At 40.3% G+C, this 21,917-nt stretch overlaps 1 protein-coding gene and 1 pseudogene across 3 annotated transcripts in view; both read right to left on the reverse strand.

Annotated features, from left to right (window-relative positions):
- GPR19 (G protein-coupled receptor 19) overlaps window positions 1–5,523 on the reverse strand; it is a gene marked incomplete at its 3' end in the record, with an annotated part of 41,432 nt that extends 35,909 nt beyond the window's left edge. The window contains exons 1-3 of one of the 2 annotated variants that reach the window (XM_081309834.1): window positions 5,304–5,523; window positions 4,082–4,134; window positions 2,978–3,001 (exon numbers count right to left, since the gene is read on the reverse strand). The remainder of the gene's footprint in view (window positions 1–2,977; window positions 3,002–4,081; window positions 4,135–5,303) is intronic. The other variant, XM_081309833.1, reaches the window with a different exon arrangement.
- LOC308658192 (solute carrier family 35 member C2-like) lies at window positions 278–21,673 on the reverse strand (annotated as a pseudogene). The gene is made up of 5 exons: window positions 21,584–21,673; window positions 5,304–5,445; window positions 4,082–4,134; window positions 1,109–1,491; window positions 278–999 (listed from the first exon to the last, which is right to left on the reverse strand). The product of its transcript is annotated as a solute carrier family 35 member C2-like (transcript).
- Window positions 21,674–21,917: the final 244 nt, after the last annotated feature.

Below are 21,917 nucleotides of genomic sequence, written 5' to 3' on the forward strand. Positions count from 1 at the left end.
TCCAACCAGGTCCAAGGCTGGCCTGGTGTTTATCCAGTTGACTAAGCTCTAAAAAGAAGGGAAGGGTAGGAGCCACAAGCCCCTGACCTAGCCCCACCACAGGTGACTCCCAAGCCACTTCTCCCAGTTGATATAAAGAGCCACTAGGGCCCCAAGCTGCTGCCAAGTGGTCATCACAGTGCAGCCTGCATCCAAGTTGCTCCCCTGGCTGTTCACTGATGCCTCTGAGCATAAAGTGCTCTGCCTCCTCATTGTCCTCATCCTCCTGCTGGCTGCTTCAGAGCAGCAGCTCCAGGTCAGGGCTGGAGTCCAGGCCCTTCAGGGGTTTACATCCACCATCACCTCTGGAGTGTACTGCTTTGAGGGCAACATGAAGGGATATTCCCAAGAAGCAGAGGGAAAAGCCCAGCCAATTCAAGAGGCTAGTCTGATCACCCAGCAGGTGTGCTGCCAGCAGCAAAGTGCAGACTTCCTTAAAAATGCCAGCAATGGAAAGAGTGAGGCTGGAGGTTCGGGAAGCCAGGGGAACTCAGAGAAACCCAAACTGAAGGTGAGAATCCTACCAAAGGAGAGACTCCCAAGTACCCATAGGAGCAGCCCTATATCCTTCAAATATGGCAAAAAGAGGGAAAAAGCATCAGAAACATGGTGGCTGCTGGTGGAACATAGTATTGATGGGGTTCTGTAGGCCCAGCTCAGCCTTCTGTAGGAGCATCTGGGTGAAGGTCCAGTGAATTCCACTGATGAATGAGGTCCCCAGTATCAGGGCGAAGTTTTCCATGTTGAAACTGGATGGACTTGTAGATGAACATGAAAAGGCTTCCCAACAATGAGGAGAACCACCAGGACCAGTGCTGCACTCAGCCCCCTTCTCCATCTTGAAGATCAAAGAGAAGTTCAAGATGAACAGCACAGCGGAGAACTCGGTCATGGTGTATAGAAGAGGCTGGAGACTTCTTGGAAAGCTGCTGGGAGCCAGGGAGGAGCTGAGAGCAAGGGCTGGTCCCAGAAAGTGATGGAGTAACTGGCCCATTGGCCAGGTGCACAGACAGCAGCTAGACAGTCAAAGAGCTTGGCCTTCAGGGAAGCAGCAGGGCGTAGTCGGTACTCACAGTGAGATGGTGACAGAGGAAACTCCAGTTGGACGAGCCCGCATCAAGTGTGGTTGCCAGTGCTATAGGGGCCACTGTTCTGAGGTAGTTGGTCCAGCTCAACACTACACAGGCCCTATGGCTGGAGCACTGAACCAGTGCCCTGGACAGGGCAGAAAAGAAGAAGATCACAGCCAGGGGGATCATTGTCATAAAGAGGGGGAAGTGAAAGCTCTTTGTCAGCCATTTGTTGCAGAAGGTGATGCCAATGAGGAGCAGTAGTAGAGAAGGACCAGCCCCAGAGTCAACACTGCCTTCCATACAAAACCACATCAATGGCCCACTTCCCCATCTGTGGAGGCTGCAATGCCCTTGTTCCTGGGCCATAAGAGACAGGCACCTTTCTCGAAGACAGCCTTCAGAAAGAGCAGCAGCTGGACCATGACTTTCAACAAGCAGCTGCCCTAGCTGGAAGGGTTCTCTTTGCCTCTGTAGGGTTTGGAATGGTCAGTGGAGCCCCAGATGGAGTCCTAACCTATAGCGCTGGTGGCCTAGGCCAACACGTTCCATGGTTAGCTGGATGCTAACCATGGACCCTAGTTCTACTGCTCCACCAGGGTGCTCCCAGCCAGGCTCCCTCGTTATTCTAACATGCAAGAAAGGTAGAGAACTTGTCTTAAGGCTCTCTAAATAAAGATGGACCTATGTCCATAGAGCATCCACAATTCATTGGGTAGGTGAAGTACATAAACGTGGCAGGAGGCTGAGAGAAGAAACTCATTTTTTTAAAAAAATATTTTTTAGTTGTAGATGGACACAATACCATTGTTTATTATTTTTATGTGATGCTGAGGATCGAACCCAGTGCCTCATGTGTGCGAGGCAAGTACTTTACCACTGAGCCACAACACCAGCCCCAAGAAACTAATTTTTTATCATATACTATATACCAAGTTCTATGTGAGAAACTCATGTACTCTTTCTAATAGTACCTTATTTTAAATGTCATAATAATAATAATATGTGATAAGGACTGTTATCCTTATTTTACAATCAGGGAAACTGAGGCTCTGAGAGCTCGCACAGAATGACTGGCAAACTCAAAAATCAAACCCCAGGCTGGGCACAGTGGTGCATGCCTATCATCCCAGCTCAGGAGGTTAAGACAGGAGGATCGTAAGTTTGAAGCCAGCCTCAGTAACTTAGTGAAGCCCTAAGCAATTTAGCGAGGCCCTGTCTCAAAATTTAAAATAATAATAATAAAAGGGCTAGGAATGTGGCTCAGTGGTTAAGTGCCCTGGGTTCAATCCCTGGTACTAAAAATAAAATTAAAAAAAAATAAAACCCCATTTGGCTCCCAGTCTACACACTTCCTAAGACAACATACTTAGATATCATGCCTCAGAGATGGATGATCCCAATCAATAAAGTCCAAAAATACTATTCTATTACATCCATGGGTTTTCTTCCTGCAGCATTTTCCTATGAATTTCACATATTTAACCCAGCTACCAGGATATACTCTAACCTGCCAAAATAAAGTGAAGTGCTCTAGGAGAACTGCTTGGTAGGAAACTACTCTGGCTGCTGCTGCTGCTTCTTTTTTCTTTTCTTTTTTCTTTTTTTTTTTTAACTCTTTTGATACAGAGTCTCAATATGCTGCCCAGAATGGCCTCAAATTCCTGGGATAAACAGATCCTCCTATTTCAGCCTTCTGAGTAGCTAGAACTAAAGGCATGCACCACCAGGCTTGGATTCCATATCTGGCTTTTTATTAAATACTTCCATTTTATATATTCATACCTACATTCTTCTCCATCATAGTTAGCTTCAGTCCTGTAGTTTATCATATTTCATGTTCTTACAGATGAAGTCATATTGCTTACCTATCAGCCATTCCTTTGTTGGGCCTAGAAAAATTATGAATTCCATAAGCATTCTGCTGCCTTAGACTCCAGACAGTACACAAAGAATCAAAAGATAGTCATGCTGGGTGAGGTGGCACACATCTGTAATCCCAGCTACTCAGGAGTCTCAGGCAGGAGCATTGCTTGAGACTATGATTTTTGGGCCAGCCTGAGCAACATACTGAGACCCCATCACAATATATAGATTTGCAGAGATACACATTCATGTTTGTATACACACACACACACACACACACACATACACACACACGAAGTCAGCTCTCTGCATCCATGGATTCCACATCCTCAGACTGAACCAACAGATTGAAAATATTTGAAAAAAAATTTGCATCTGTGCTGACAGTAACAAATGTACAGACAGTAGTCTTGTCATTCATTATTCCTTAAACAATACAGTATAACATCTATTTACATAGCATTCAGGCTGATTTAGTATTATAAGTAATCTAGAGATGATTTAAAGTTTACAGGAAGACATGCATAGATTATATGCAAATGTTTTTGTCATATTATGTGAGGGACTTGAGCAATGTGGATTTCAGCATTCCTGAGTGGTCCTGGAAGCAATACCCTGGGATACTGAGGATGACTCTCCAGGCTAAGCTGCATAGAACTGTTCCCAATAGCAAGGTGGACCTCTGGGAAGTTATTGGCTAGACATATATAATTCTGTAATGTGCCAGCGACACATCTGAGTAAGTTGGTAGCTAAATTCCATCTTTTTTTTTTGGGGGGGGGGCGGCGAGGGGCAGGGAGATGGGGAGGGTTGAATTCATGGACATGTTCACTGAGCCACATCCCCAGCCCTATTTTTTCATTTTATTTAGAGACAGAGTCTCACTGAGTTGCTCAGTCCCTCGCTTTTGCTGAGGCTGGCTTTGAACTTGTGATCCTCCTGCCTCAGCCTTCCAAGCCACTGTGATAGAAGCATGAGCCACTGTGCTCGACTTAAATTCCACCTTTCATTACACGAAATCTACACTTCATTCTGGCTGAAGGGTAGCAGGGCCAGGGGACTCCATTAGAAAGAGGAAGGCACTTTGGGTGTTTGTTATATAGTACCTTTAAGATGTCGCTGGGCAAAATCCAGTGCTTGCGCAGGTGTTCCAAGTATCCTGAGAGAGAAAGAGGCCAGATTAGTGAGAAGTCTCACAACAGTTCCTAAATTCCTACTCCTGTTGGTATCTCAACTGTTCTACTCAGTCCCAATCTCAATCCTTGCTCAGGATTTAGGGCTTTTAGAGTCTCCCTTGCTTCACTCTCTTAGGGACATTCCCATTTCTACTTGATACATCATGGACTAAATGTGTGGCATTTCTGCCTTTTTTGTTTATAAACATGCATAAACATTTTAAGAAAAACTTCCTCTACTGCCAGCAGTTCTTTCTAGCCTCACTTCTCAGGTATGCTATTTACTCTCTTTATTTACCTCAAAAATTCTTTGGTTCTTCCCACTGCATTACCTTAGTTCACACATCTTTATCACAATCTTCAGGGGAAAAAAATTCTTTCGTCCCTCGGAATCATTCCTTTATGGCGCTCCCAGAGTTATGTTTCCAAACACATAAACTCATCGCTCTTATTTAAAAACCTTGACGGGCTCTGTCCCACTCCCGCTCCTTTGGCACTGGGTTTGCTGAAACCTCTGAATTCACGGCCAACACACAAATAGAAAGAAGGGACCACCATACAACCAAATGGAGTTTTAGCTAAAACTTTCGAACAGTGTAGTGTTGTGTACTTGAATCCACGGTATCAACGTGACGGATATTCTCAAGCGTCCAGTTTGACTGCCAATTACCAGGCGGAAAGTTTTGAAATGTTTGCGCGCTAAAAGTCAAACGCATGCGCAAACTGCCACCGACTGTGTGGGCGGGGTGTGTGGGGGAGAAACGTCTGCCTCCCCGCAGCAGATCTCGCGTTGTTTGGCGTAGGCCAGAGCGCGGAGAAGTTCTATGTGGCGCTTCGAGGCCCGCCCCACCCTGCCCCGCCTCCCACATCCCCAGAGCTGTAGTGCGGTGGTCAACAAAGTCAGCGAGGGAACGGTTGAGGCTTCTGTGACTACCCCGGAGGCTAACGGCACTTTCTCAGCGGCTGAGGAATTCTGCGCACAACCTCTCTGTGAGGCTCTGGAGGCCGCACAACCAGTTTTTTAGAAATAAGAGCTAAAAAAAAAAAAAAGTGAAATACAAAAAATCTGGATAACTTATCGCCCTAAGACGCAATGATTTGTTTAGCTTTTTCTCACTATACCGAAAATCCCTTTAAGCTACCAAGCACGTACCACTGCGCCTGCGCAGCGATGTGTTTACCAACCAGCAAAGAGCTGGGTCGCGCTTCCCGCCGCCGGGAGCACCTTCGTTTGCTGCCGTGACGTGTAATTCGTAATGAAAATCATGTTTTCTTCTGGAAACACGGACCGGAGGCTTAAAACAGGACAGTTGAAGTGTAACAGCTCGAAAGCAGTGAAAATAAGAATGGTCATGGAAACTGAACACCCAGAAATCGGTGCCATGTCAGAGCTGTCGTGGAAGATGTTTATAATGAACGTAACATGATAGCCACTTTAATCATAACCAAGAATTAAGCAGCAACAGAAAACCAAATGCATAGGGTAGCATTTAGCTATCTATTTAAAATATGGGCTCTGCAATAGTAAAAATGCAAGTAAGCCTAAAGCTAAGGCCACGTTGGTCAAACAAACCTTGAGCATGATTCCTGCATGATTAAGACGGATTCAAGCAAAGTCAAGAAGGCGATCATGCAAATTTTGAAACCAAAAAGAGGTGACTCTAGAAACATTAGCCAAAAAAAAGCACAAACCAACAAGCTAATTTTAAAAATGGTTTGAAGTTCCCTTCAAAGTCAGTTTCAGAGGGCTTAGAACACAATGATGCTTTTAAAATGAGATCTGGTGAAACTGTTTTAGATGTGACTGGCTCCATTTGAAAACAAAGAGACAGGAAAGTACTTTATGAAAGGATTTCTAATGATGGATTTTAATATGCTCAAAAAATATTAAATAACTAGTAGCTTCAGCAAAACCTGGATCTTAAGAATTGGATAAAAACATGGATGTTAATAACTTGGCAAGTTTATTAGATTCTGTTATGTTTTCAAAGACAAATTTGAAGATTTTAATTTGTAACAAGACGTTTGCTACAAGGAAAGTGAGTTTTTCAGTAACATGAAAGTAAGTAGAGAAAATGTATGCACATGTGAGTAGATGGGGACAAATTTAGAAGACTGCATGTTTCCAGGAGCAGTCACAGAGAAGCCATGATCTCAAAAAGTTATTCTCTGGATTTTCTTATTATGTTTGATATGATAGCAAAATTTAGTAAATCTAGTAGTTTTAAAACCTAACTTTTAACAAACATTTGTATCCAAATGGAAATTAACTTTAAAATTCTGCTCCATTTTCTAGAATGGCTGACTTGGTTGAGGTAAGATGATAACCAGTTTTTCAAGCCAGTATTGAACTGACATTTTCTTCATGAAGGAGAAGTGCAATTAAGGCTAGTGAATTTCTAGTTTACCTTCATGATTAAGACTGACTCCGAGGGCTTACTTAGTCAAGACAAACAACTGTCTTAAGACAAGCTGAATGCTTTTATTGCACATGATTAAATAGTTCTAATGAAAATTAGGTATGGGGGTTGAATAAAGAATTGATAAAAAACTGAGAGTCCTTTGAGACTCCTATTTTATTTACATGACGAATTATAGTGTAAGACTGGTAAGTGGTCAAATGAAGCATATTTCTTTACTGAAAAAAATACTCCTTTGATGAATAAAAGAAGTAACTAGTTGATTGGATACCCATTTACTGTAAAACTCAAGAAATATGCTTACCACTATGTAATGTTTTGAACGACCAACAATTAAAAAAAAAAGAAATATGCTTACCAAAATTTTCACAATCAGTAGCTGAAAATGTTAACCATATCATTTCTTTAGCCAGCATTCTGGGCTGGTCCCCTATAATTACCCTGACATTGTAAAGTAGTGAAAAATTACTCCATATGTATTTACATATTTAGGTAAATAAATCTGGGTTCTTGAATTATTATGACCCCCAAACAAATAAGAGAATTGCTCAACAATGAATCTGATATGCACTCTTAATTACCCAAACTTAGTTGAATCAATACAACATAACCTCACTTACTGAGTAATAGGACATTCTTTTTTCATGGTAGATAAAGCATTAAAAAAATCTAAGCACACAGATTAGGACCAAATTGCAGTGCTTGTATAAGAATAAGTATTAATAAACATGGGACACCAAAGAAATTTTGCTGTTACTTTTAGCTCTACTCTCTCTTAAGTATTAGGGGTAATTCTGTACTCTTGTCATACCTAAAGAAAGAATATCAGAGGAAAGAGAATCTTCAGCAAAGGAGGGAAATGGGAGAAAGAAGGGCACACTGGTTGTGCCTACTGAAGCAAAGCCCACTGAGGACAACTCTGCTGCTGACGTACTCTCCCTTCTGCTAAAGAACTCTGCCTTTGCCTTCTTCTGTCTCCTGTTTGCATGGCCAGCTTCTTCATTCCATTTATGTTTCTGATAAGGAAGGATACCTTTCTTTTTTGTTATCTTCAATGTGTTAAAGACACTTGTATCGTCCTAAGACAGTTGCCACACCTCTAAACATCATGTTTCCATATGAAATGTTCCAAACAGAAAGGAAAGTGCATGGGGTAGGGGAGGGTTTCACTTGAGGCATCTGTCTTCCTTTCAGGGCAAAAAAAAAATCTTTTCCAAAGGACTTAATGGACTTCCCTTTACATCTCAGTGCCAGGACGTGTATCATATGACTACCCCTAGCTGCAAGGGAAGCTAAGAAACTTTGTACAGGGAAAACAATTATGTTCTTTAAAGTGATACACCAAAAATAACAAAGTTAAGAGCAGACCACTTGGGCTGGGGATGTGGCTCAACTGGTAGCGCACTCGCCTGGAGTGCGTGCGGCCGGGGTTCGATCCTCAGCACCACATACCAACAAAGATGTTGTGTCCGCCGAGAACTAAAAAATAAATATTAAAAATAAAATTCTCTAAAAAAAAAAAAAAAAAAAAAAAGAGCAGACCACTAAAACTTTACATAAAGACTATAAAAATAACTATATTAAAAAATACTAAAACAGGGGCTGGGGTTATGGCTCAGTGGCAGAATGCTTGCCAGGACACATGTGAGGCACTGGGTTCAATCCTCAGCACCACATAAAAATAAATAAACAAAAATAGAGATATTGTGTCCATGTATAAGTTAAAAAAATTTTTTTAAATACTAGAACAGGGGCTGGGGTTGTAGCTCAATGGTAGCACACTCATCTGGCATGTGTGAGGCACTAGGTTCGATCCTCAGCACCATATAAAAATAAATAAATGAAATAAAATAAAGGTATTGTTTCCATAAAAAAAATATTAGAACAATTATATTTCCACTGGCATTTGTACTCAATATCTCAGTCATTCTTTATGGCTGTGCTGTTCAAAATGGTGATGACTACCTACATATAGTTATTGAACACTTAAATGTGCTAATCCAAATTAAGATGTGCTGTAAGTATAAAATAAACACTAGATTTCAAGAAATTATTTTGAAAAAATGAAAAAAAATCTTAATTTTTATATTAATTACAATGTTTAAATGTCATTTCATCTGTTTACTTTGACTTTTTAAAAATATGGCTTCTAGAAAATCTAAATTGTATATTCATATTTCTATCAAACAGTGCTGCTTTAGAATCTTTAATTATGGAGCATGTGCTTCTTTCTTGGACATATATGCAATCAAGGACATTTGGTGCAATTAAAAGCAGATTCACAACTTCGGATATGGCAAAGAGGAGGGAGGAAAAGCGAGGGGGTTTGGGGGTAGGAAGGATGGTAGAATGAGATGGACATCATTACCCTAGGTACCTGTATGAGACACAAATTGTGTGACTCTGCTTTGTGAATAACCAGAGAAATGAAAAATTGTGTTCCATATGTGTACTATGAATTGAAATGCATTCTGCTGTCATGTATAACAAATTAGAACAAATACATTAATTAATTGATTTTAAAAAAAACATATTTATCAGAATTTAAAATTTGATCCAGGATTTTGCTGTCTTTCTCAAATGGTCCCTAGCCATCACCACTACCCAGGAGAAAATGGTTTCACACCTTCAGTAATACTTTCAGCAGTTACCACATAACTCAATGTTGTGAAAAGTGTAAAGGTCTTTGTTGTTGTCATTGTTGGTGCTGTGGATTGAATCCAGGGCCTTGTGAACATACTCTGCTATTGAGCTACACTCCTAGCCACATGAGTTGGTATTTGAAGCACATCTCCAGTGCTTAAGAAAGTACAACAGAACACTCAGTATAGAATAGTATTAGAACGTTAGACTAAATAAGATAGAGTAGTACTGGTAGATTTTTAAATTTTTATTTTAAGTGATTATGACTAAAACTGTGGTAAATATAGACCTGTGATAAATCTGGATCCAAATAGTGATGACTCATATTTTTAAGACTCTTGTTTTCTAGATCCCTTTCCCTCTTTACTCAGTACCTTCTCCCTTTCCTCCTCTATTTTAAACTTCTGTTGCTTTGCTTCTGTGTTTTGATAATCACTCAAAACAGGAAAGCAGTAAGGGATGTTTAACTTTTAAGACTAAAATATCATAACCACATTTAAAATCCTGAGAAGTCTGTGTCATAATTAAATAATAATATTGAACTTAGTAGTTATTAACCCTGGTCTCTAATTATGCCAACTATACTCCAGTGATCTAGGCACTGAAGAATGATTTAATTTTGTTCTTGTCTTTTCACTTGGTTAAACAGTATACTGACGTAAATCTCATCAGGTCTGACAAGCTGGGCTTAGATAGAGGAGCTGTATTTAGAATGACTTAGATGCAAAAGAGAATCTACCATTTAAGCAATCAGAACTGTATCGAGTTTCTCTAAATTTTCTAAAATTTGTTTCCCTTTTTATTTGTGATGTTTCTGTACTTTTTCCACTGAATTGAGAGCCCTTTTGTCTTGTCTTTCTTGCTTGTTTATGTATATGACTCCAGCTCCGGACATACTGCCTGACACATTGTAGGTAAACAATAGATACATAATAAGTGAATGAAATATACCTTTGATCAAACCACCACATATTTCGTGTGAGCTTGGTTGGGGTAAATTTTGTATTTGTATTGGATATGGAAAGTAACTGTTATGGGTAGTTTGAACTTGCATCTGATTCTATGGAGGGTTCCTTCGCACAATTTGGACCTGCTCTATGTGATGGTTGGGTAAGTTTTGATTGTGAAGAACAATCTTACTTATTACCATGAAGTGTGTGTACATGTGTGTTCATTTGTGACAGGAATTTTAACTCTCCAACCAAGTCCTCAAAACATGAAAAGCCAAACTATGGGAAGTTGAAAGGTCACATGTAAATAGAAATTGAAAGTCATTGGAAATTTGAGTGATCTAAACACCTTTGCCATTGAAGTCCATGATTAATCATCCCAGCACATGGTGACTCTGCTGCTGTCTATACATCTTTACTTTGCATCTATCTGTTATCTTCTCACTACAGTCTTCTGGTTCTTTCTGTACTTCCCAGTTCTAATTCTTGAGTGAAAATATAAGATTGGCTTAGCTTATAACCATCTTCCTTCTTTTGGCAAAGTAGTCTGTAGTAGGCCCCATAGCTCTTGATCAAGAACCCATGCCACAACCTGGGGTTGGGGCACTTTCTCTGGATAGGCAGATGTGCTAGTTTCCATGACTATTGTTCTAGAACTCCTAATAGAACACAGTGGAAGATCTCACTGGGATCTTCACTTGTGAAACATATCTTTCAGGTCCTAGCTACCAACTTTGCATTTATTTTATGTAGAACATTAGAATTGGCCTCTTTGGAGGATACTAAAAACATTAGGGACTATGGATTTATATCTGAAATCATGGTTAATATTGTCATGAGAGCAATGCATGTATCAAAGTGGAGAGCTTTCTGAAGAAAAGGAACTAGATTTAGTGAAAAAGGATCAGGTTTTAGTTGTTATCTTGACTTTTTGATGAATTGTTTGTGACTATAGACAAGTCACCTTTTATACTTTGTTCTGCTTCACTTAATAAGTATTATAATACCAATGGCACAGATAATCATTAATACACTCCATCATGAAATAAATGTTAAATTTAGATTACTATGTGGGTAATGTATGAAAATTTTCTGAAAATGTTTAACAGGTAGACTCTGCAAATTTAGAGTTCAGTTACATTTTGTGGGATTAAAACTTTTGTATATACATTTAGAAAAGTAGATTATAAATATGGTTGTGCTTCAGAGTATTTGCAAGATTAGATCCGAGCTGACAGTCCTAGCATTGTGCAGTCTTCCTGTGCTGTTTGCACAGTGCAGCAGATCAATTACCTCCCTGCTTTCTGAATACTATATGGTTGGGTTGGAGGGAATATTCTGTCTTATTACTGACCCTTTTGTGTCCTCATGTGGCTACAGAGGGTCTAACTATTTTGGGTGTTTCTGTTTGTCAGTAAAGGAAGAAAACTACTCTGAAAAGTATAATTCTGAGTTCAGGAATTGAACCCAGGGGCACTTAACCACTGAGCCACATCCCAAGCTCTTTTTATATTGCACTTTGAGATAAGGTCTTGCTAAGGGCCATGCTAAGTTTCTGAAGCTGGCTTTGAACTTGCAATCTTCCTGCCTTAGCCTCCCAAGCCACTAGAATTACAGGTATGCGCCACCATGCCCAGCAGTAAACTGCAAATGGTAAAATTGTACTTGACATTGGAGATACAGTTGATCCACTGAAACAGGAAGATCCTAATCAGATTACTGAGATTTGGAGAACCATTATTGCAACACTGGAAAGGGCTTTTTGTTAAGAATAAACAGAAAGGGCTGGGGTTGTAGCTCAGTGGTAGACACATTGTAGGTAATCAATAGATACATAACAGCAGTAGAACGCTCGCCTAGCATATACGAGGCCCTGGGTTCAATCCTCAGCACCAAATAAATAAATAAATAAATGTATTGTGTCAACTACAACTAAAAAAAAATACTTAAAAAAAGAATAAATAGAAGTAAACTTATTGCCCCTTAAATATTCTAATAATTTATAATAAAAATTTACCTGGTTTGTTTGATAAACAAGATAGTCTATTGTGGTGGGTTCAGAAGATGCTGTTCTGCAGTGATTTGCTAAGCAGAACATTAGCTGGTTGAAATGTAAGATTCACAAGCCAGGTTAATTCTGCGCTATTTTTCTTAGCATATTCTCCCAAAATGGTTACTTGCAAAGAGGCTGAAGATCATTCATCAGCCTGACAATTTTAAAAATGAAAGTTAAGACATTGAAGGAAGAAGTGTGAAACCAGGAAAACAGAAGAGAGGGTAGTTTATATGTTGCACATTTTTAAAAATTATTTTTTAACCTTTGTTTTAATTTTTTTATTTATATATGGTACTGAAAATTGAACCCAGTGTCTCACACATGCTAGGCAAGCACTCTACCACTGAGCTATAACCCTAGCCCTGTGGCACATTTTTAATATAAAGCCCATCTGTATCTTACCCTGGCCCATACTTTGCCTGCTCCTAGCCTGTTTTCCTGTTATTAAAACCTAACTCTTTTGTGCTCAGACTAAGTACATGTGTAAATATTTTATTGATGTGTATATACAGCATGCATACCGTATCAAAACTACTCCCCCCACCACACCCCCTGGTATTGGGGATTGGAACCAGAGTACTCAGTACCACTGAGCTATATCCCTGGCCCCCAGCTCGTTTTTATTTTTTATTTTAAGACAATCCCACTAATTTGCTGAAACTGGACTTGAACTTGTGTTCTTCCTGCCTTAGTCTCTCAAACTGCTGAGATTACAGGTATGAACTACCTCACCCAGCCCCAAAACTACTCTTATCAAGATCAGCAGTGACTCTAGTAGCCAAATGCAGTGGTCAACTTGTAGTCCTTGTTTCACTTGACCTAACAGCTTTGTTCCATCTATAGATCTCTCTCTCCTAGAAAGACTTAATCTTGGTCTGTGGATCACTTCTGAAGTTGTAGTGCCCCCTAAGGCCTAGTGCTTAGCTTTTTCTCTGTCTAAACCCACCCCTTTGGTGATTTTTTTCTAGTATCATAGCTTTCTAGTATCATACTACCTAAGTGTTGAAAAATTTCAAATTCATATGTCCAACACAGACCTCTCGCCCCTGGATTCCATCAACTCCTTACTTGGCATCTGCATTTGGATGTCCATGGACATCTCAAATTTAACATATTCATAGCAAAAATTTTTCATCTCTCTGTCAACCCCCATCTCAGCAAACAGCCACACATTTCTTTAGTTACTGAGGATAAAAAGCCCTACTCATTATGGTCTCTTCTCTCTCTCATGCACAGTCTGTTTCCAAATCTTAAGCAAGTCCCATTGACTGTATCTTCAAAAAACACATGTATCAACTCTACCCTTCTTTTTACCTACTGCTACACTATGACTTCTTATCTAGATTACTGCAGTCTATAAACTGGTCTCCTTACTTCTTCTTTTCCTCTTTGAAGTTCTTTTTACTCAACAGTCGAAGTGAATGAAGTTGGCCAAAGTCAGATCAAACCTCTGCTCAAAGATGACTTACTTCCATTGGAATAAAATCCGGTGTTTTTTAAAATATTTATTTTCTAGCTGTAGTTGGACCCAATACTTTTGTTTTATTTATTTATTTATTTTACGTGGTACTGAGGATCAAACCCAGGGCCTCTCATTCAGTAGGCAAGCGCTCTACTGCTGAGCCACAACCCCAGCCCCCAAAATCTTTACCATGGTATAAAGTTTACATCATCTGGCCCCTCAATTCTTCTCTGATTCCATCTACCTCCCACCCACTAGTCACTTTGTTTCTGGCTTACTAGTTATCTTCTTGTCCCTCAATCATCCCAGGTACATTGTTACCTTTGAGTTTTTGGATTTGCTATCTGCTCTTACTCAGACCCGGAAAATTACAGGGTTCATGCTTTCATTTTATTCAGGTCTATACTAAAATGTCCCTTTGTTGAAAAGTCCTTTCCTGTTAATATAACATTTTCCTTCATAACTGTGTCTCCATACCCTTAAATAGTGTGTTTGTCTTTTGTGGCATTTATAATAATATGACATATTATGCTTATGTATTTGTGCACTGTGTGCCTTTCACACTTGAGTGTAAGCCCCATTCCATGACAGCAGGAACTTTGGCTATCTTTGTTTTCTGCTGTGTCCCCAGAGAGTCTGGCAACTGCTAAAAGCTCATTAAAAATTTAATGAATGTAGAAATAAACAAATATCCATGTGAATCATGAGAGAGAGAGGAAGAGAGAGAGAGAAAGAGAGAGAAATCAGAAGCAAAAAGTGGGCAAAAAGACTAAGATTAGAATTAAGGACAATATTCTTCATGTTTTCTCAATGTGAAGAACAGAATTATAGTTTAAAATGGTGTATTTGTGGCAGATGTATTTATTGTTACTAATTTCCATATTTTTGTCATAGAAGTTGTCCACTTACATTTCAATTTTGGAAATTAAATTATGTATATGGCATGAATTCATGTTTTGTTATTTATTTCCTATTCTTATGACACTGGCAATATTGGTAAATTTACATTTGTTTACTATACTTTCCTTGAAGATGAAAAATTTTCTTTTGCTAAAAGTTGCCAATGCATTTTTTTCTTTAAATTCTAAACTTACCAGATTTAAAACTTTCTTGAGTCTAGTTTTTTATTTTTTTCTATTTCTTTCTTTTGAACCTGGGGATGCTTTACCATTAAGCTACATCCCCAGCCCTTTTTAAAATTTTGAAACAAGTTCTTGCTAAATTGCTGAGGCTAGCCAAACCTGTAATCCTCCTTTCTCAGCGTCCCAAGTAGCTAGGGTTATAGGTGTGCATCAAAGCACTTGGCTTAAATCTAGACCCCTGTCCCAATATGCTACCTTTCTCTTTCCAGGATTTTGAATCAGATTTCCCCCAGAACCTTCTTTTTGTAAATAGTTCATTATAAATAGATTAAGCCAATCAGTGATGATTTGCAAACTCACCAAGTCATTTTATCTTCTAAAATGGGCTTCAGGAGGGGGTGGGGATGTAACTCACTTGTAAAGTACTTGTCTAAAATGTGTGAGGTCCTGAGTTCAACCCCCAGCACCCCTTTCTAAAAACAAAACAAAACAAAACAAACAAACAAACAAAAAATAAGAATAGCAAAAAATAAAACAAAATGGACTTTGTAAGAGCAGCAACCCTAGTTTTAGGCCAACTCTACTCTTTTGTGGCTTTGGAACACTCAGTCCTCTATCTCAGTGTTTTATCTGCAGGAGAAGATAGTAGCCTTTGCCTTAGGACTGGGTTCTTAGCAGGATCAAATGTGATGACTCAAGAGGAAGCTACTTTCAAATATGTAAAGTATTGTGTTAATCAGGGATACCTTGGGTTAAACTAACAGAAACCCATAACAAACTAGCTTGGAGCAGAAGAGGGAAATTGTTCTCTAAGTACAAGGACTATTTCCTTTAACTTAAATGCAGGGAGTGGGACCTTATGGGCTGCAAGATTCAGAAATTGAGGAGGCTTTGGTTACTGAAGGTTATCTGCCTTTCTAAAAACTCATCTCTCTTCTCTGACCCTCTTTGCATGTCCTTTTCTCTCTTCTGACATTCTGCAGACAGACTTTATCTGCATCTCCATCACACATGGGCTGAAGATAATGTTCTTAAAAGGGCACTTCCAATCCCAAGTCTACATTACCTTATTAGTCTCTAACTTGCAACTTACTAATTGAAATTTCTGAGACCTGATTCCAAATTTCCTGGAGGAAGAATTTAGTTAGCCAAGTTTAGGTCAGATAGCCACCTCCTCTCTCCCCTTATCTGGTCAATTTCAGGAAAGAAATAGGGTCACAATCTGCTGACTCTGAGAGTAGGACATGTGGAACAGTGAGTTAACAATGAGTGTACCCACCTTAAAAGTGACATAAAGAATTGAGGATACCACATCCATCCGTAGTCCCATACCCATGCAATCTTTAATCTACTTAGGATCTGACTTGGCACATTTGTAAATATGGGTAGATCTCAGAGAGTGCCATTAACCATGGCATCCTCTCACATTTTACGTCAGATTAATATCTCAGTATTGTCTCTCTTGTCCTCTTAAGAACATACCCTTTATTCTTTTCTCTGGTAATGAAATTAATTTCAATGCATATATGAACTATAATAAGCCAAATTCTTGTATGTATTGGCAGTGGACACTGAGGGTTGAACCCAGAGCCTTATGCTCTGCCACTGAGCTACATTCCAGACATTTTTAAAATTTTAATTTTGAGACAGGGTCTTACTAAATTGCCAAGGCTGACTTTAAATTTTATTTTTTGGTACTGAGCATTGAACCCAGGGATGCTTTACCACTGAGTCACATCCCAGCCCTCTTTATTTTTAATTTTGAGATAGAGTCTTACTGAGTAACTGAGGGTTTTGCTAAATTTCTGAGGTTGGTCTCAAACTTGTGATTCTCCTATCTTAATCTTCCGAGTTGCTGGGATTACAGGTATGCCACTACACTCACCTTGTCTTAATTTTCAATCCTTTTGCTTTGCTTCCAAGAAGCCTCCGTGTCAGCTACAAATTATTGTTATTATTATTGATACTAGGGATGGAACCCAGGGATGCTTTGCCACTGAGACACATCTCTAGCCCTTTTTATTTTTTATTTTGAGACAGGATCTTCCTAAATTGCTTAGAACCTTTCTAAATTGCTGAGACTGGCTTTGAACTTGAGATCCTCCTGCCTCAGTCTCCCAAGCCACTGGGATTACAAGCATACACCACCACTTCTGGCACAAACCAAATTCTTAATCTTCCCTATCCTCTACCTCCCAAAATTTCCTCTTTGTATTAGTTGGGATTGAGTGGAATATGCTAAAACAAATAAACTAAAAATAATGGTTCACCAAAATAAAAATATATTTTTCTCTTGGATCAGGTTAGGGTCCCAGGTTGATGGTACTCTATCATGTTCCAATGTTGCACTAGTTTTTGCTTTTCTAACCTGTGGGTGGAGGGGTGGGTGGGGAAGAGAGTGGCAGAATCAGAGGACTCGTGTGGCAGGTTTTGTTAGGCCTGGAAGACACATTTCATTTTTGCTTATATTCTATTGGACTATACTTCATTGCAATAAGACCACACCTTACAGCAAAGGAAACTGGGAAATTTCAAGTAGCTGGGGAACTGTAAGCCCAGTACAATTCTGATATTAAGGGAAAAAGTGAGGGTGGATTTTGATGAAGTGCTAACAGTCTGTATTACATTCTGCCTCTGTATCACATCTTTAGCTAAGTGCATGATTATACCCAAAATTGAGAACGGAAATCAATCCTTCATTTCTCTATCACTCCCAGTCTTCCTATCCAGTCTTCCTTCAACTACCTAGGTAATCTGCATGTGCTCCTAGATTTCCATTCCTGCTTCCACAGCACTACTTCAGGCTGTTATAGCTGTTGCTTCAGCATGCAGCAGTCTCCCAAATTACCTCCCTGTGTAACCTCTCTAGGCTCGTCACACCCATTCTTTACCTTGCTGTCAGACCACTTCCAAATACAAAGATCTGATTGTCTGAGGCAGCTTAAGCCCCCTTAATAGTTACCTCCCTACTCACTGTCAAGGGTGTAAGCACCCCAAAGCATCTGCAGCTATGCCTTTGAAAGTCAGGAGGTGATGCCAGATGGCTTCCTACTCTCTGCTTCAAACCCTGTCTCTTGGCCTTTCTGCCTCCCACCTGTACTCTGCCCATATCCTAGCTCCTTTCTGGCTAAATCACAGTGGAACTATCTGCCCAGCTTTTCATTTAGCTCTGCCCCTAGACATTGTTTCTCAGATCACCCTCAGCCTAACCTTCTTCAGATCATTTCATCTCACAAATCCAAACCCCAGAACTCCAACCCAGGCCCAGGACCCAGGTTTGCTTCTGTTCAGGAGACAAGTTTGGGCAGTGATCATGTCACTGTCTTCACCAAAAGCTCCATTGGTTCCCACTGCTGACTAAGTAACAGAGATTTCATAGATTTTTTTTTTTTTTTAGAGTGCCCTGACTGGCCTACGACTGATCCCATTTCCCACCTTACTGCCCCTTATACTTATAATCTTAAAATTTCTCTTATTCTTCAAGATCTAACACATAACCTCTTCCATGAAGATTTTTTCATTCTTCTCTTTTGTATCCTATAGCATTATATTCTAACCTGTATAGCTTTTAGTATACACCATCTAGGGTGTATACTCTCCGCAGGCAGGGATTATGCCTTATTTATCTCTTTTCTCCCCAAGCTGAGGAATAATGCTCTGGGAAATACCTTATGTATAGTAAGATCACATCATTCCCCTATTTAAAATGTCCCAGTATCTTTATCACTCAGTCAAGGATAAAAGCCCTATAGAGGCCTATGTGGTCCTAGAGGATCTATGGCCCGTGATACCACTCCCCCCTTGCTCTGCCCCACCTCAGAGTTTTTGTACTTGTTCCCTTTTTGGGGACACTCCCTAGATATCTGCTTGGCTATTTCTCATATCCTCAGGACTTTCTCTTGAATACCATTTGTCAATGAGGCCTTCCCTGACCACCATAACACTCTTTCCTTCTTCCCTGCTTATTGCTTCTCCATAATGTGTTTCACCTCCTTTTATAATATTTCACTTATTTATTATTAATAGAAGGTGCTCAGTAAATATTTGTTAAATTGAATTAAAAGTGTCAGAAACAGATGATTGTGAAATTGCCAAACTCTAAAAATATGTCAGTTTAGGGGAATGGTAAATTTATTTAAAGCTGCCTCACTATAAACATCCTTGAGAAAGGATTAAAATTGTGTACTTGAGGTAGGAGGGACAACTGGGCAAGGTAATCTGTATCTTTGTAGAAGCAGTTGGGGCTACATAATTTCTCCATGAGAGGAGGCATCTTGGAGCTGAACTGACACTGTTTGCCCAACCACCCCATTTGGACACTTGTTTGCTACACTAGTGTTTCTTTTAAGTTTTATTCCATCTTTGTCTGTCTCTTTCCTGATCTTGTGAAAGACAAAGAAATCTGGGGTAGCCTATATGACACTTCTCATCTCTTAGTAGGAAACTACCAGAAGTGAAAATGACAAGAAAAACATTACAGAAGGTTAGGGGTCTTGGGGAAGCAGAGCCCATTTTACAGCAATGTAGCATGAAACTTTTTCTCTTCTACACAGGCTGTGCTTTTCCACCGTCTGTGTGAAATTTTTCTCCCTGAGTTTATTCTTTTGCAGCTGCCAGCTTCCTACAGGAGGATGGCGCTCTGATCTCCACGTTCCCTTTTGCTTCAGGGACTCCATAGTATTTTTTTCACGCTTCGGCGCTACTACAGCAGACGCCTGCCTTCTCATTATTTGCTGTACAGATCTCGGGTGCCTTGACTGTAAACAAAACACTTTAGATCATAGTGAGGTCGGTGTAAGCACAGCCTTTCTGTTGGCAGCCAGACTTCTTAAGGTGGCATGACCATGACTCTAAGATTAACAGAGCAACAAAATGGAGCGCCTATATATCAGTTGAAAGATTGAGCTTGTGTAGGGAATGGAAGTATTAATTTTCTTTTTCATATAGATATAAATGTCGAGTAAAATCACAACTGTGGCAAGGTGAAGTATTCTGGAATTTCTCCATTTATATATAGGGGATAGTTTGTGTACATATGTCTGCAGTCTAGTGATTCTTTTAAAATTTGGATATTATCTAATTTCAGGGCTGGGGTATATTTTATGATAGTAAGATCCACACTAATTTTCCTTTCCCTTCTTCCCTCATCCCCACTCTAATAAATTAAGTGGGAGCATTAAATGTAGAAAAAAATAGTGGGGATGCAATGGTATGTGAGCTTGTAGTCCCAGCTACTTGGGAGGCAGAGTCCAGAAGTTCAAGGCCAGCCTACATAACGAGACTACAGTCTCAAAAAAAAAAAAAAAAAAAAAAAAAAAAAAAAAAAAAGAAAAGAAAAAAGAAAGACTATGAGACCTCTTGCTCTGACCCTAGGTGAACTCCTTTCTGTCAGTTAGTTAGGAAGTCCTGATATTGAAGCCAGTAGTTCTGGACATTGCCTCCTTCACTATTCTCTGGGTATCACTCCTGTATTTTTGGAATCTGTTTTTCAGTTGAACTAGTGGATAGTGATACCAAAGGCCAAAGACAGCTGCATTTAAATATCCAGTGACCACAGCAACATGAAGGAATCATCTGCAGGCTGTCCAGGCTAGGAAGGAGCCATTTTGGATCCCTGTAGGAGAGGAGGATCTGCAGACTACAGCACAAACAAATCCAGACAAAACCTTACACTGATTGGGATTACCAGAAAGGAAAGAAACAGAAAATGAACCAGGCAGAAAGTCAGGAGACCTGAGCTAGTCCTGGCTCTCTTACCACCTCTGTGTATGTTCCTGGACAGGAAACCTCTCTGAATCTCAATTTCCTCGTGTTAAAAAGAGAGGGTTAAACCACAGGGTCCCAGAGGGCTGTTCCAGCTGTAACATTCTGAGTGTATGAGGTGAGGCAGGCATACAACATGGACAACTAAAATGTGACTAAGAAAACAAGTTAAAATCAAACACATCTATAGCATAAGTGATAAGAATACATCATTGCTGTGAAAAATTAAAACAGAAGGTTAGTTTCCAATAACATTTATTAACTTTGGCCCAAAACAAGATTATCCATATTGGTAATGTTAGTGAGGAGGCAATTAAAGCCCCGTTGAGCTCTGTCCCAGCAATGACAGTCCTGCCCATCCTGTTGTAATTTCCATCACCTCGTTCAAGCCCACATTGATAGATAAAATCCAAGTTGCAAAGAGGATCCCAGAAATGTCCAGATAATAATATTGGATATTAGGACAAAGTTGTAATGGTTTTATACACCATAATCTGGACTTTGATCCTTAGGGAAATAATTCTCACCAATAACAGCTTGCAGCTTTATAAAAGCATTCTTTTGCATCTGAATTATTGTTCAGTGTGGGTTGGAGCAGCGAATATAAGAGGGAAAAGGGGAGGAAGGAGCTGTTGTATTTGGCGGCTGGACTCAGGTAGAGGAAATGGCCACAACCCGGGAAAGAATTGTAAAGTATAGAGACAGTTTCCACACGCAGCCAATGTCAATGGCCTCAACTGTGCTTGAGAAGCAAGAACCTGAGCCAGGGTGTAACCTTGCTTTTTCAAAACTAAATGTATCTGAGACCGCTGTAGAGTTTATTAAGGAACTTTTGAGACCAGTCGAATTTTTGATCTTGAGACTCTTAGTTTACTGAGGGAAAGTGTGGGTTCAGAATGCATTATAAATGCTGCGTCTATTCCCAGCTAATTTACAGAAAGACATTCGCTCTGGTTTCTTGCCTAAGCCCTTGGCCTCTCCTAGGATAGCAGAAACTTCTGGGTTAAGGCTGAGCTAACCACTGCCCACCCTCTTCCCCAAGCTAAGGCAGCCTGGCGTGAGGGTCCTGGCGCTCAGCTGAGGATTCCCGGCCACCGGCACTCATGGGGGCCACCCGGGAGGGCCGAGCTGGTGCTACTACTCCCATCGCCTGCCTCCTCCCCGCAGCCGCCCGCATCCCCAGCACGGCGAGTAAGGGCTAAATGAGTTGGCCACTGAGGCTCAAAAGAGCTGCCAGCGACCTTGGAGATTACACGGTCCAGGCCCTGGTTTCCCGGGCGAGGAGAGGGAGTTCGCGGCTAGGAGCGGCCGCGCGCCAGCTAGCGCAGCGCGGGGACGAGAACCCCATGCCCCAGGCCCCTCCCCAGCTTCCCGGCCGTTTGGCTAGTTTG

Source organism: Spermophilus citellus (genome assembly GCF_964194105.1).
Source record: "Spermophilus citellus genome assembly, chromosome: 10".
Classification (NCBI taxonomy): domain Eukaryota; kingdom Metazoa; phylum Chordata; class Mammalia; order Rodentia; family Sciuridae; genus Spermophilus; species Spermophilus citellus.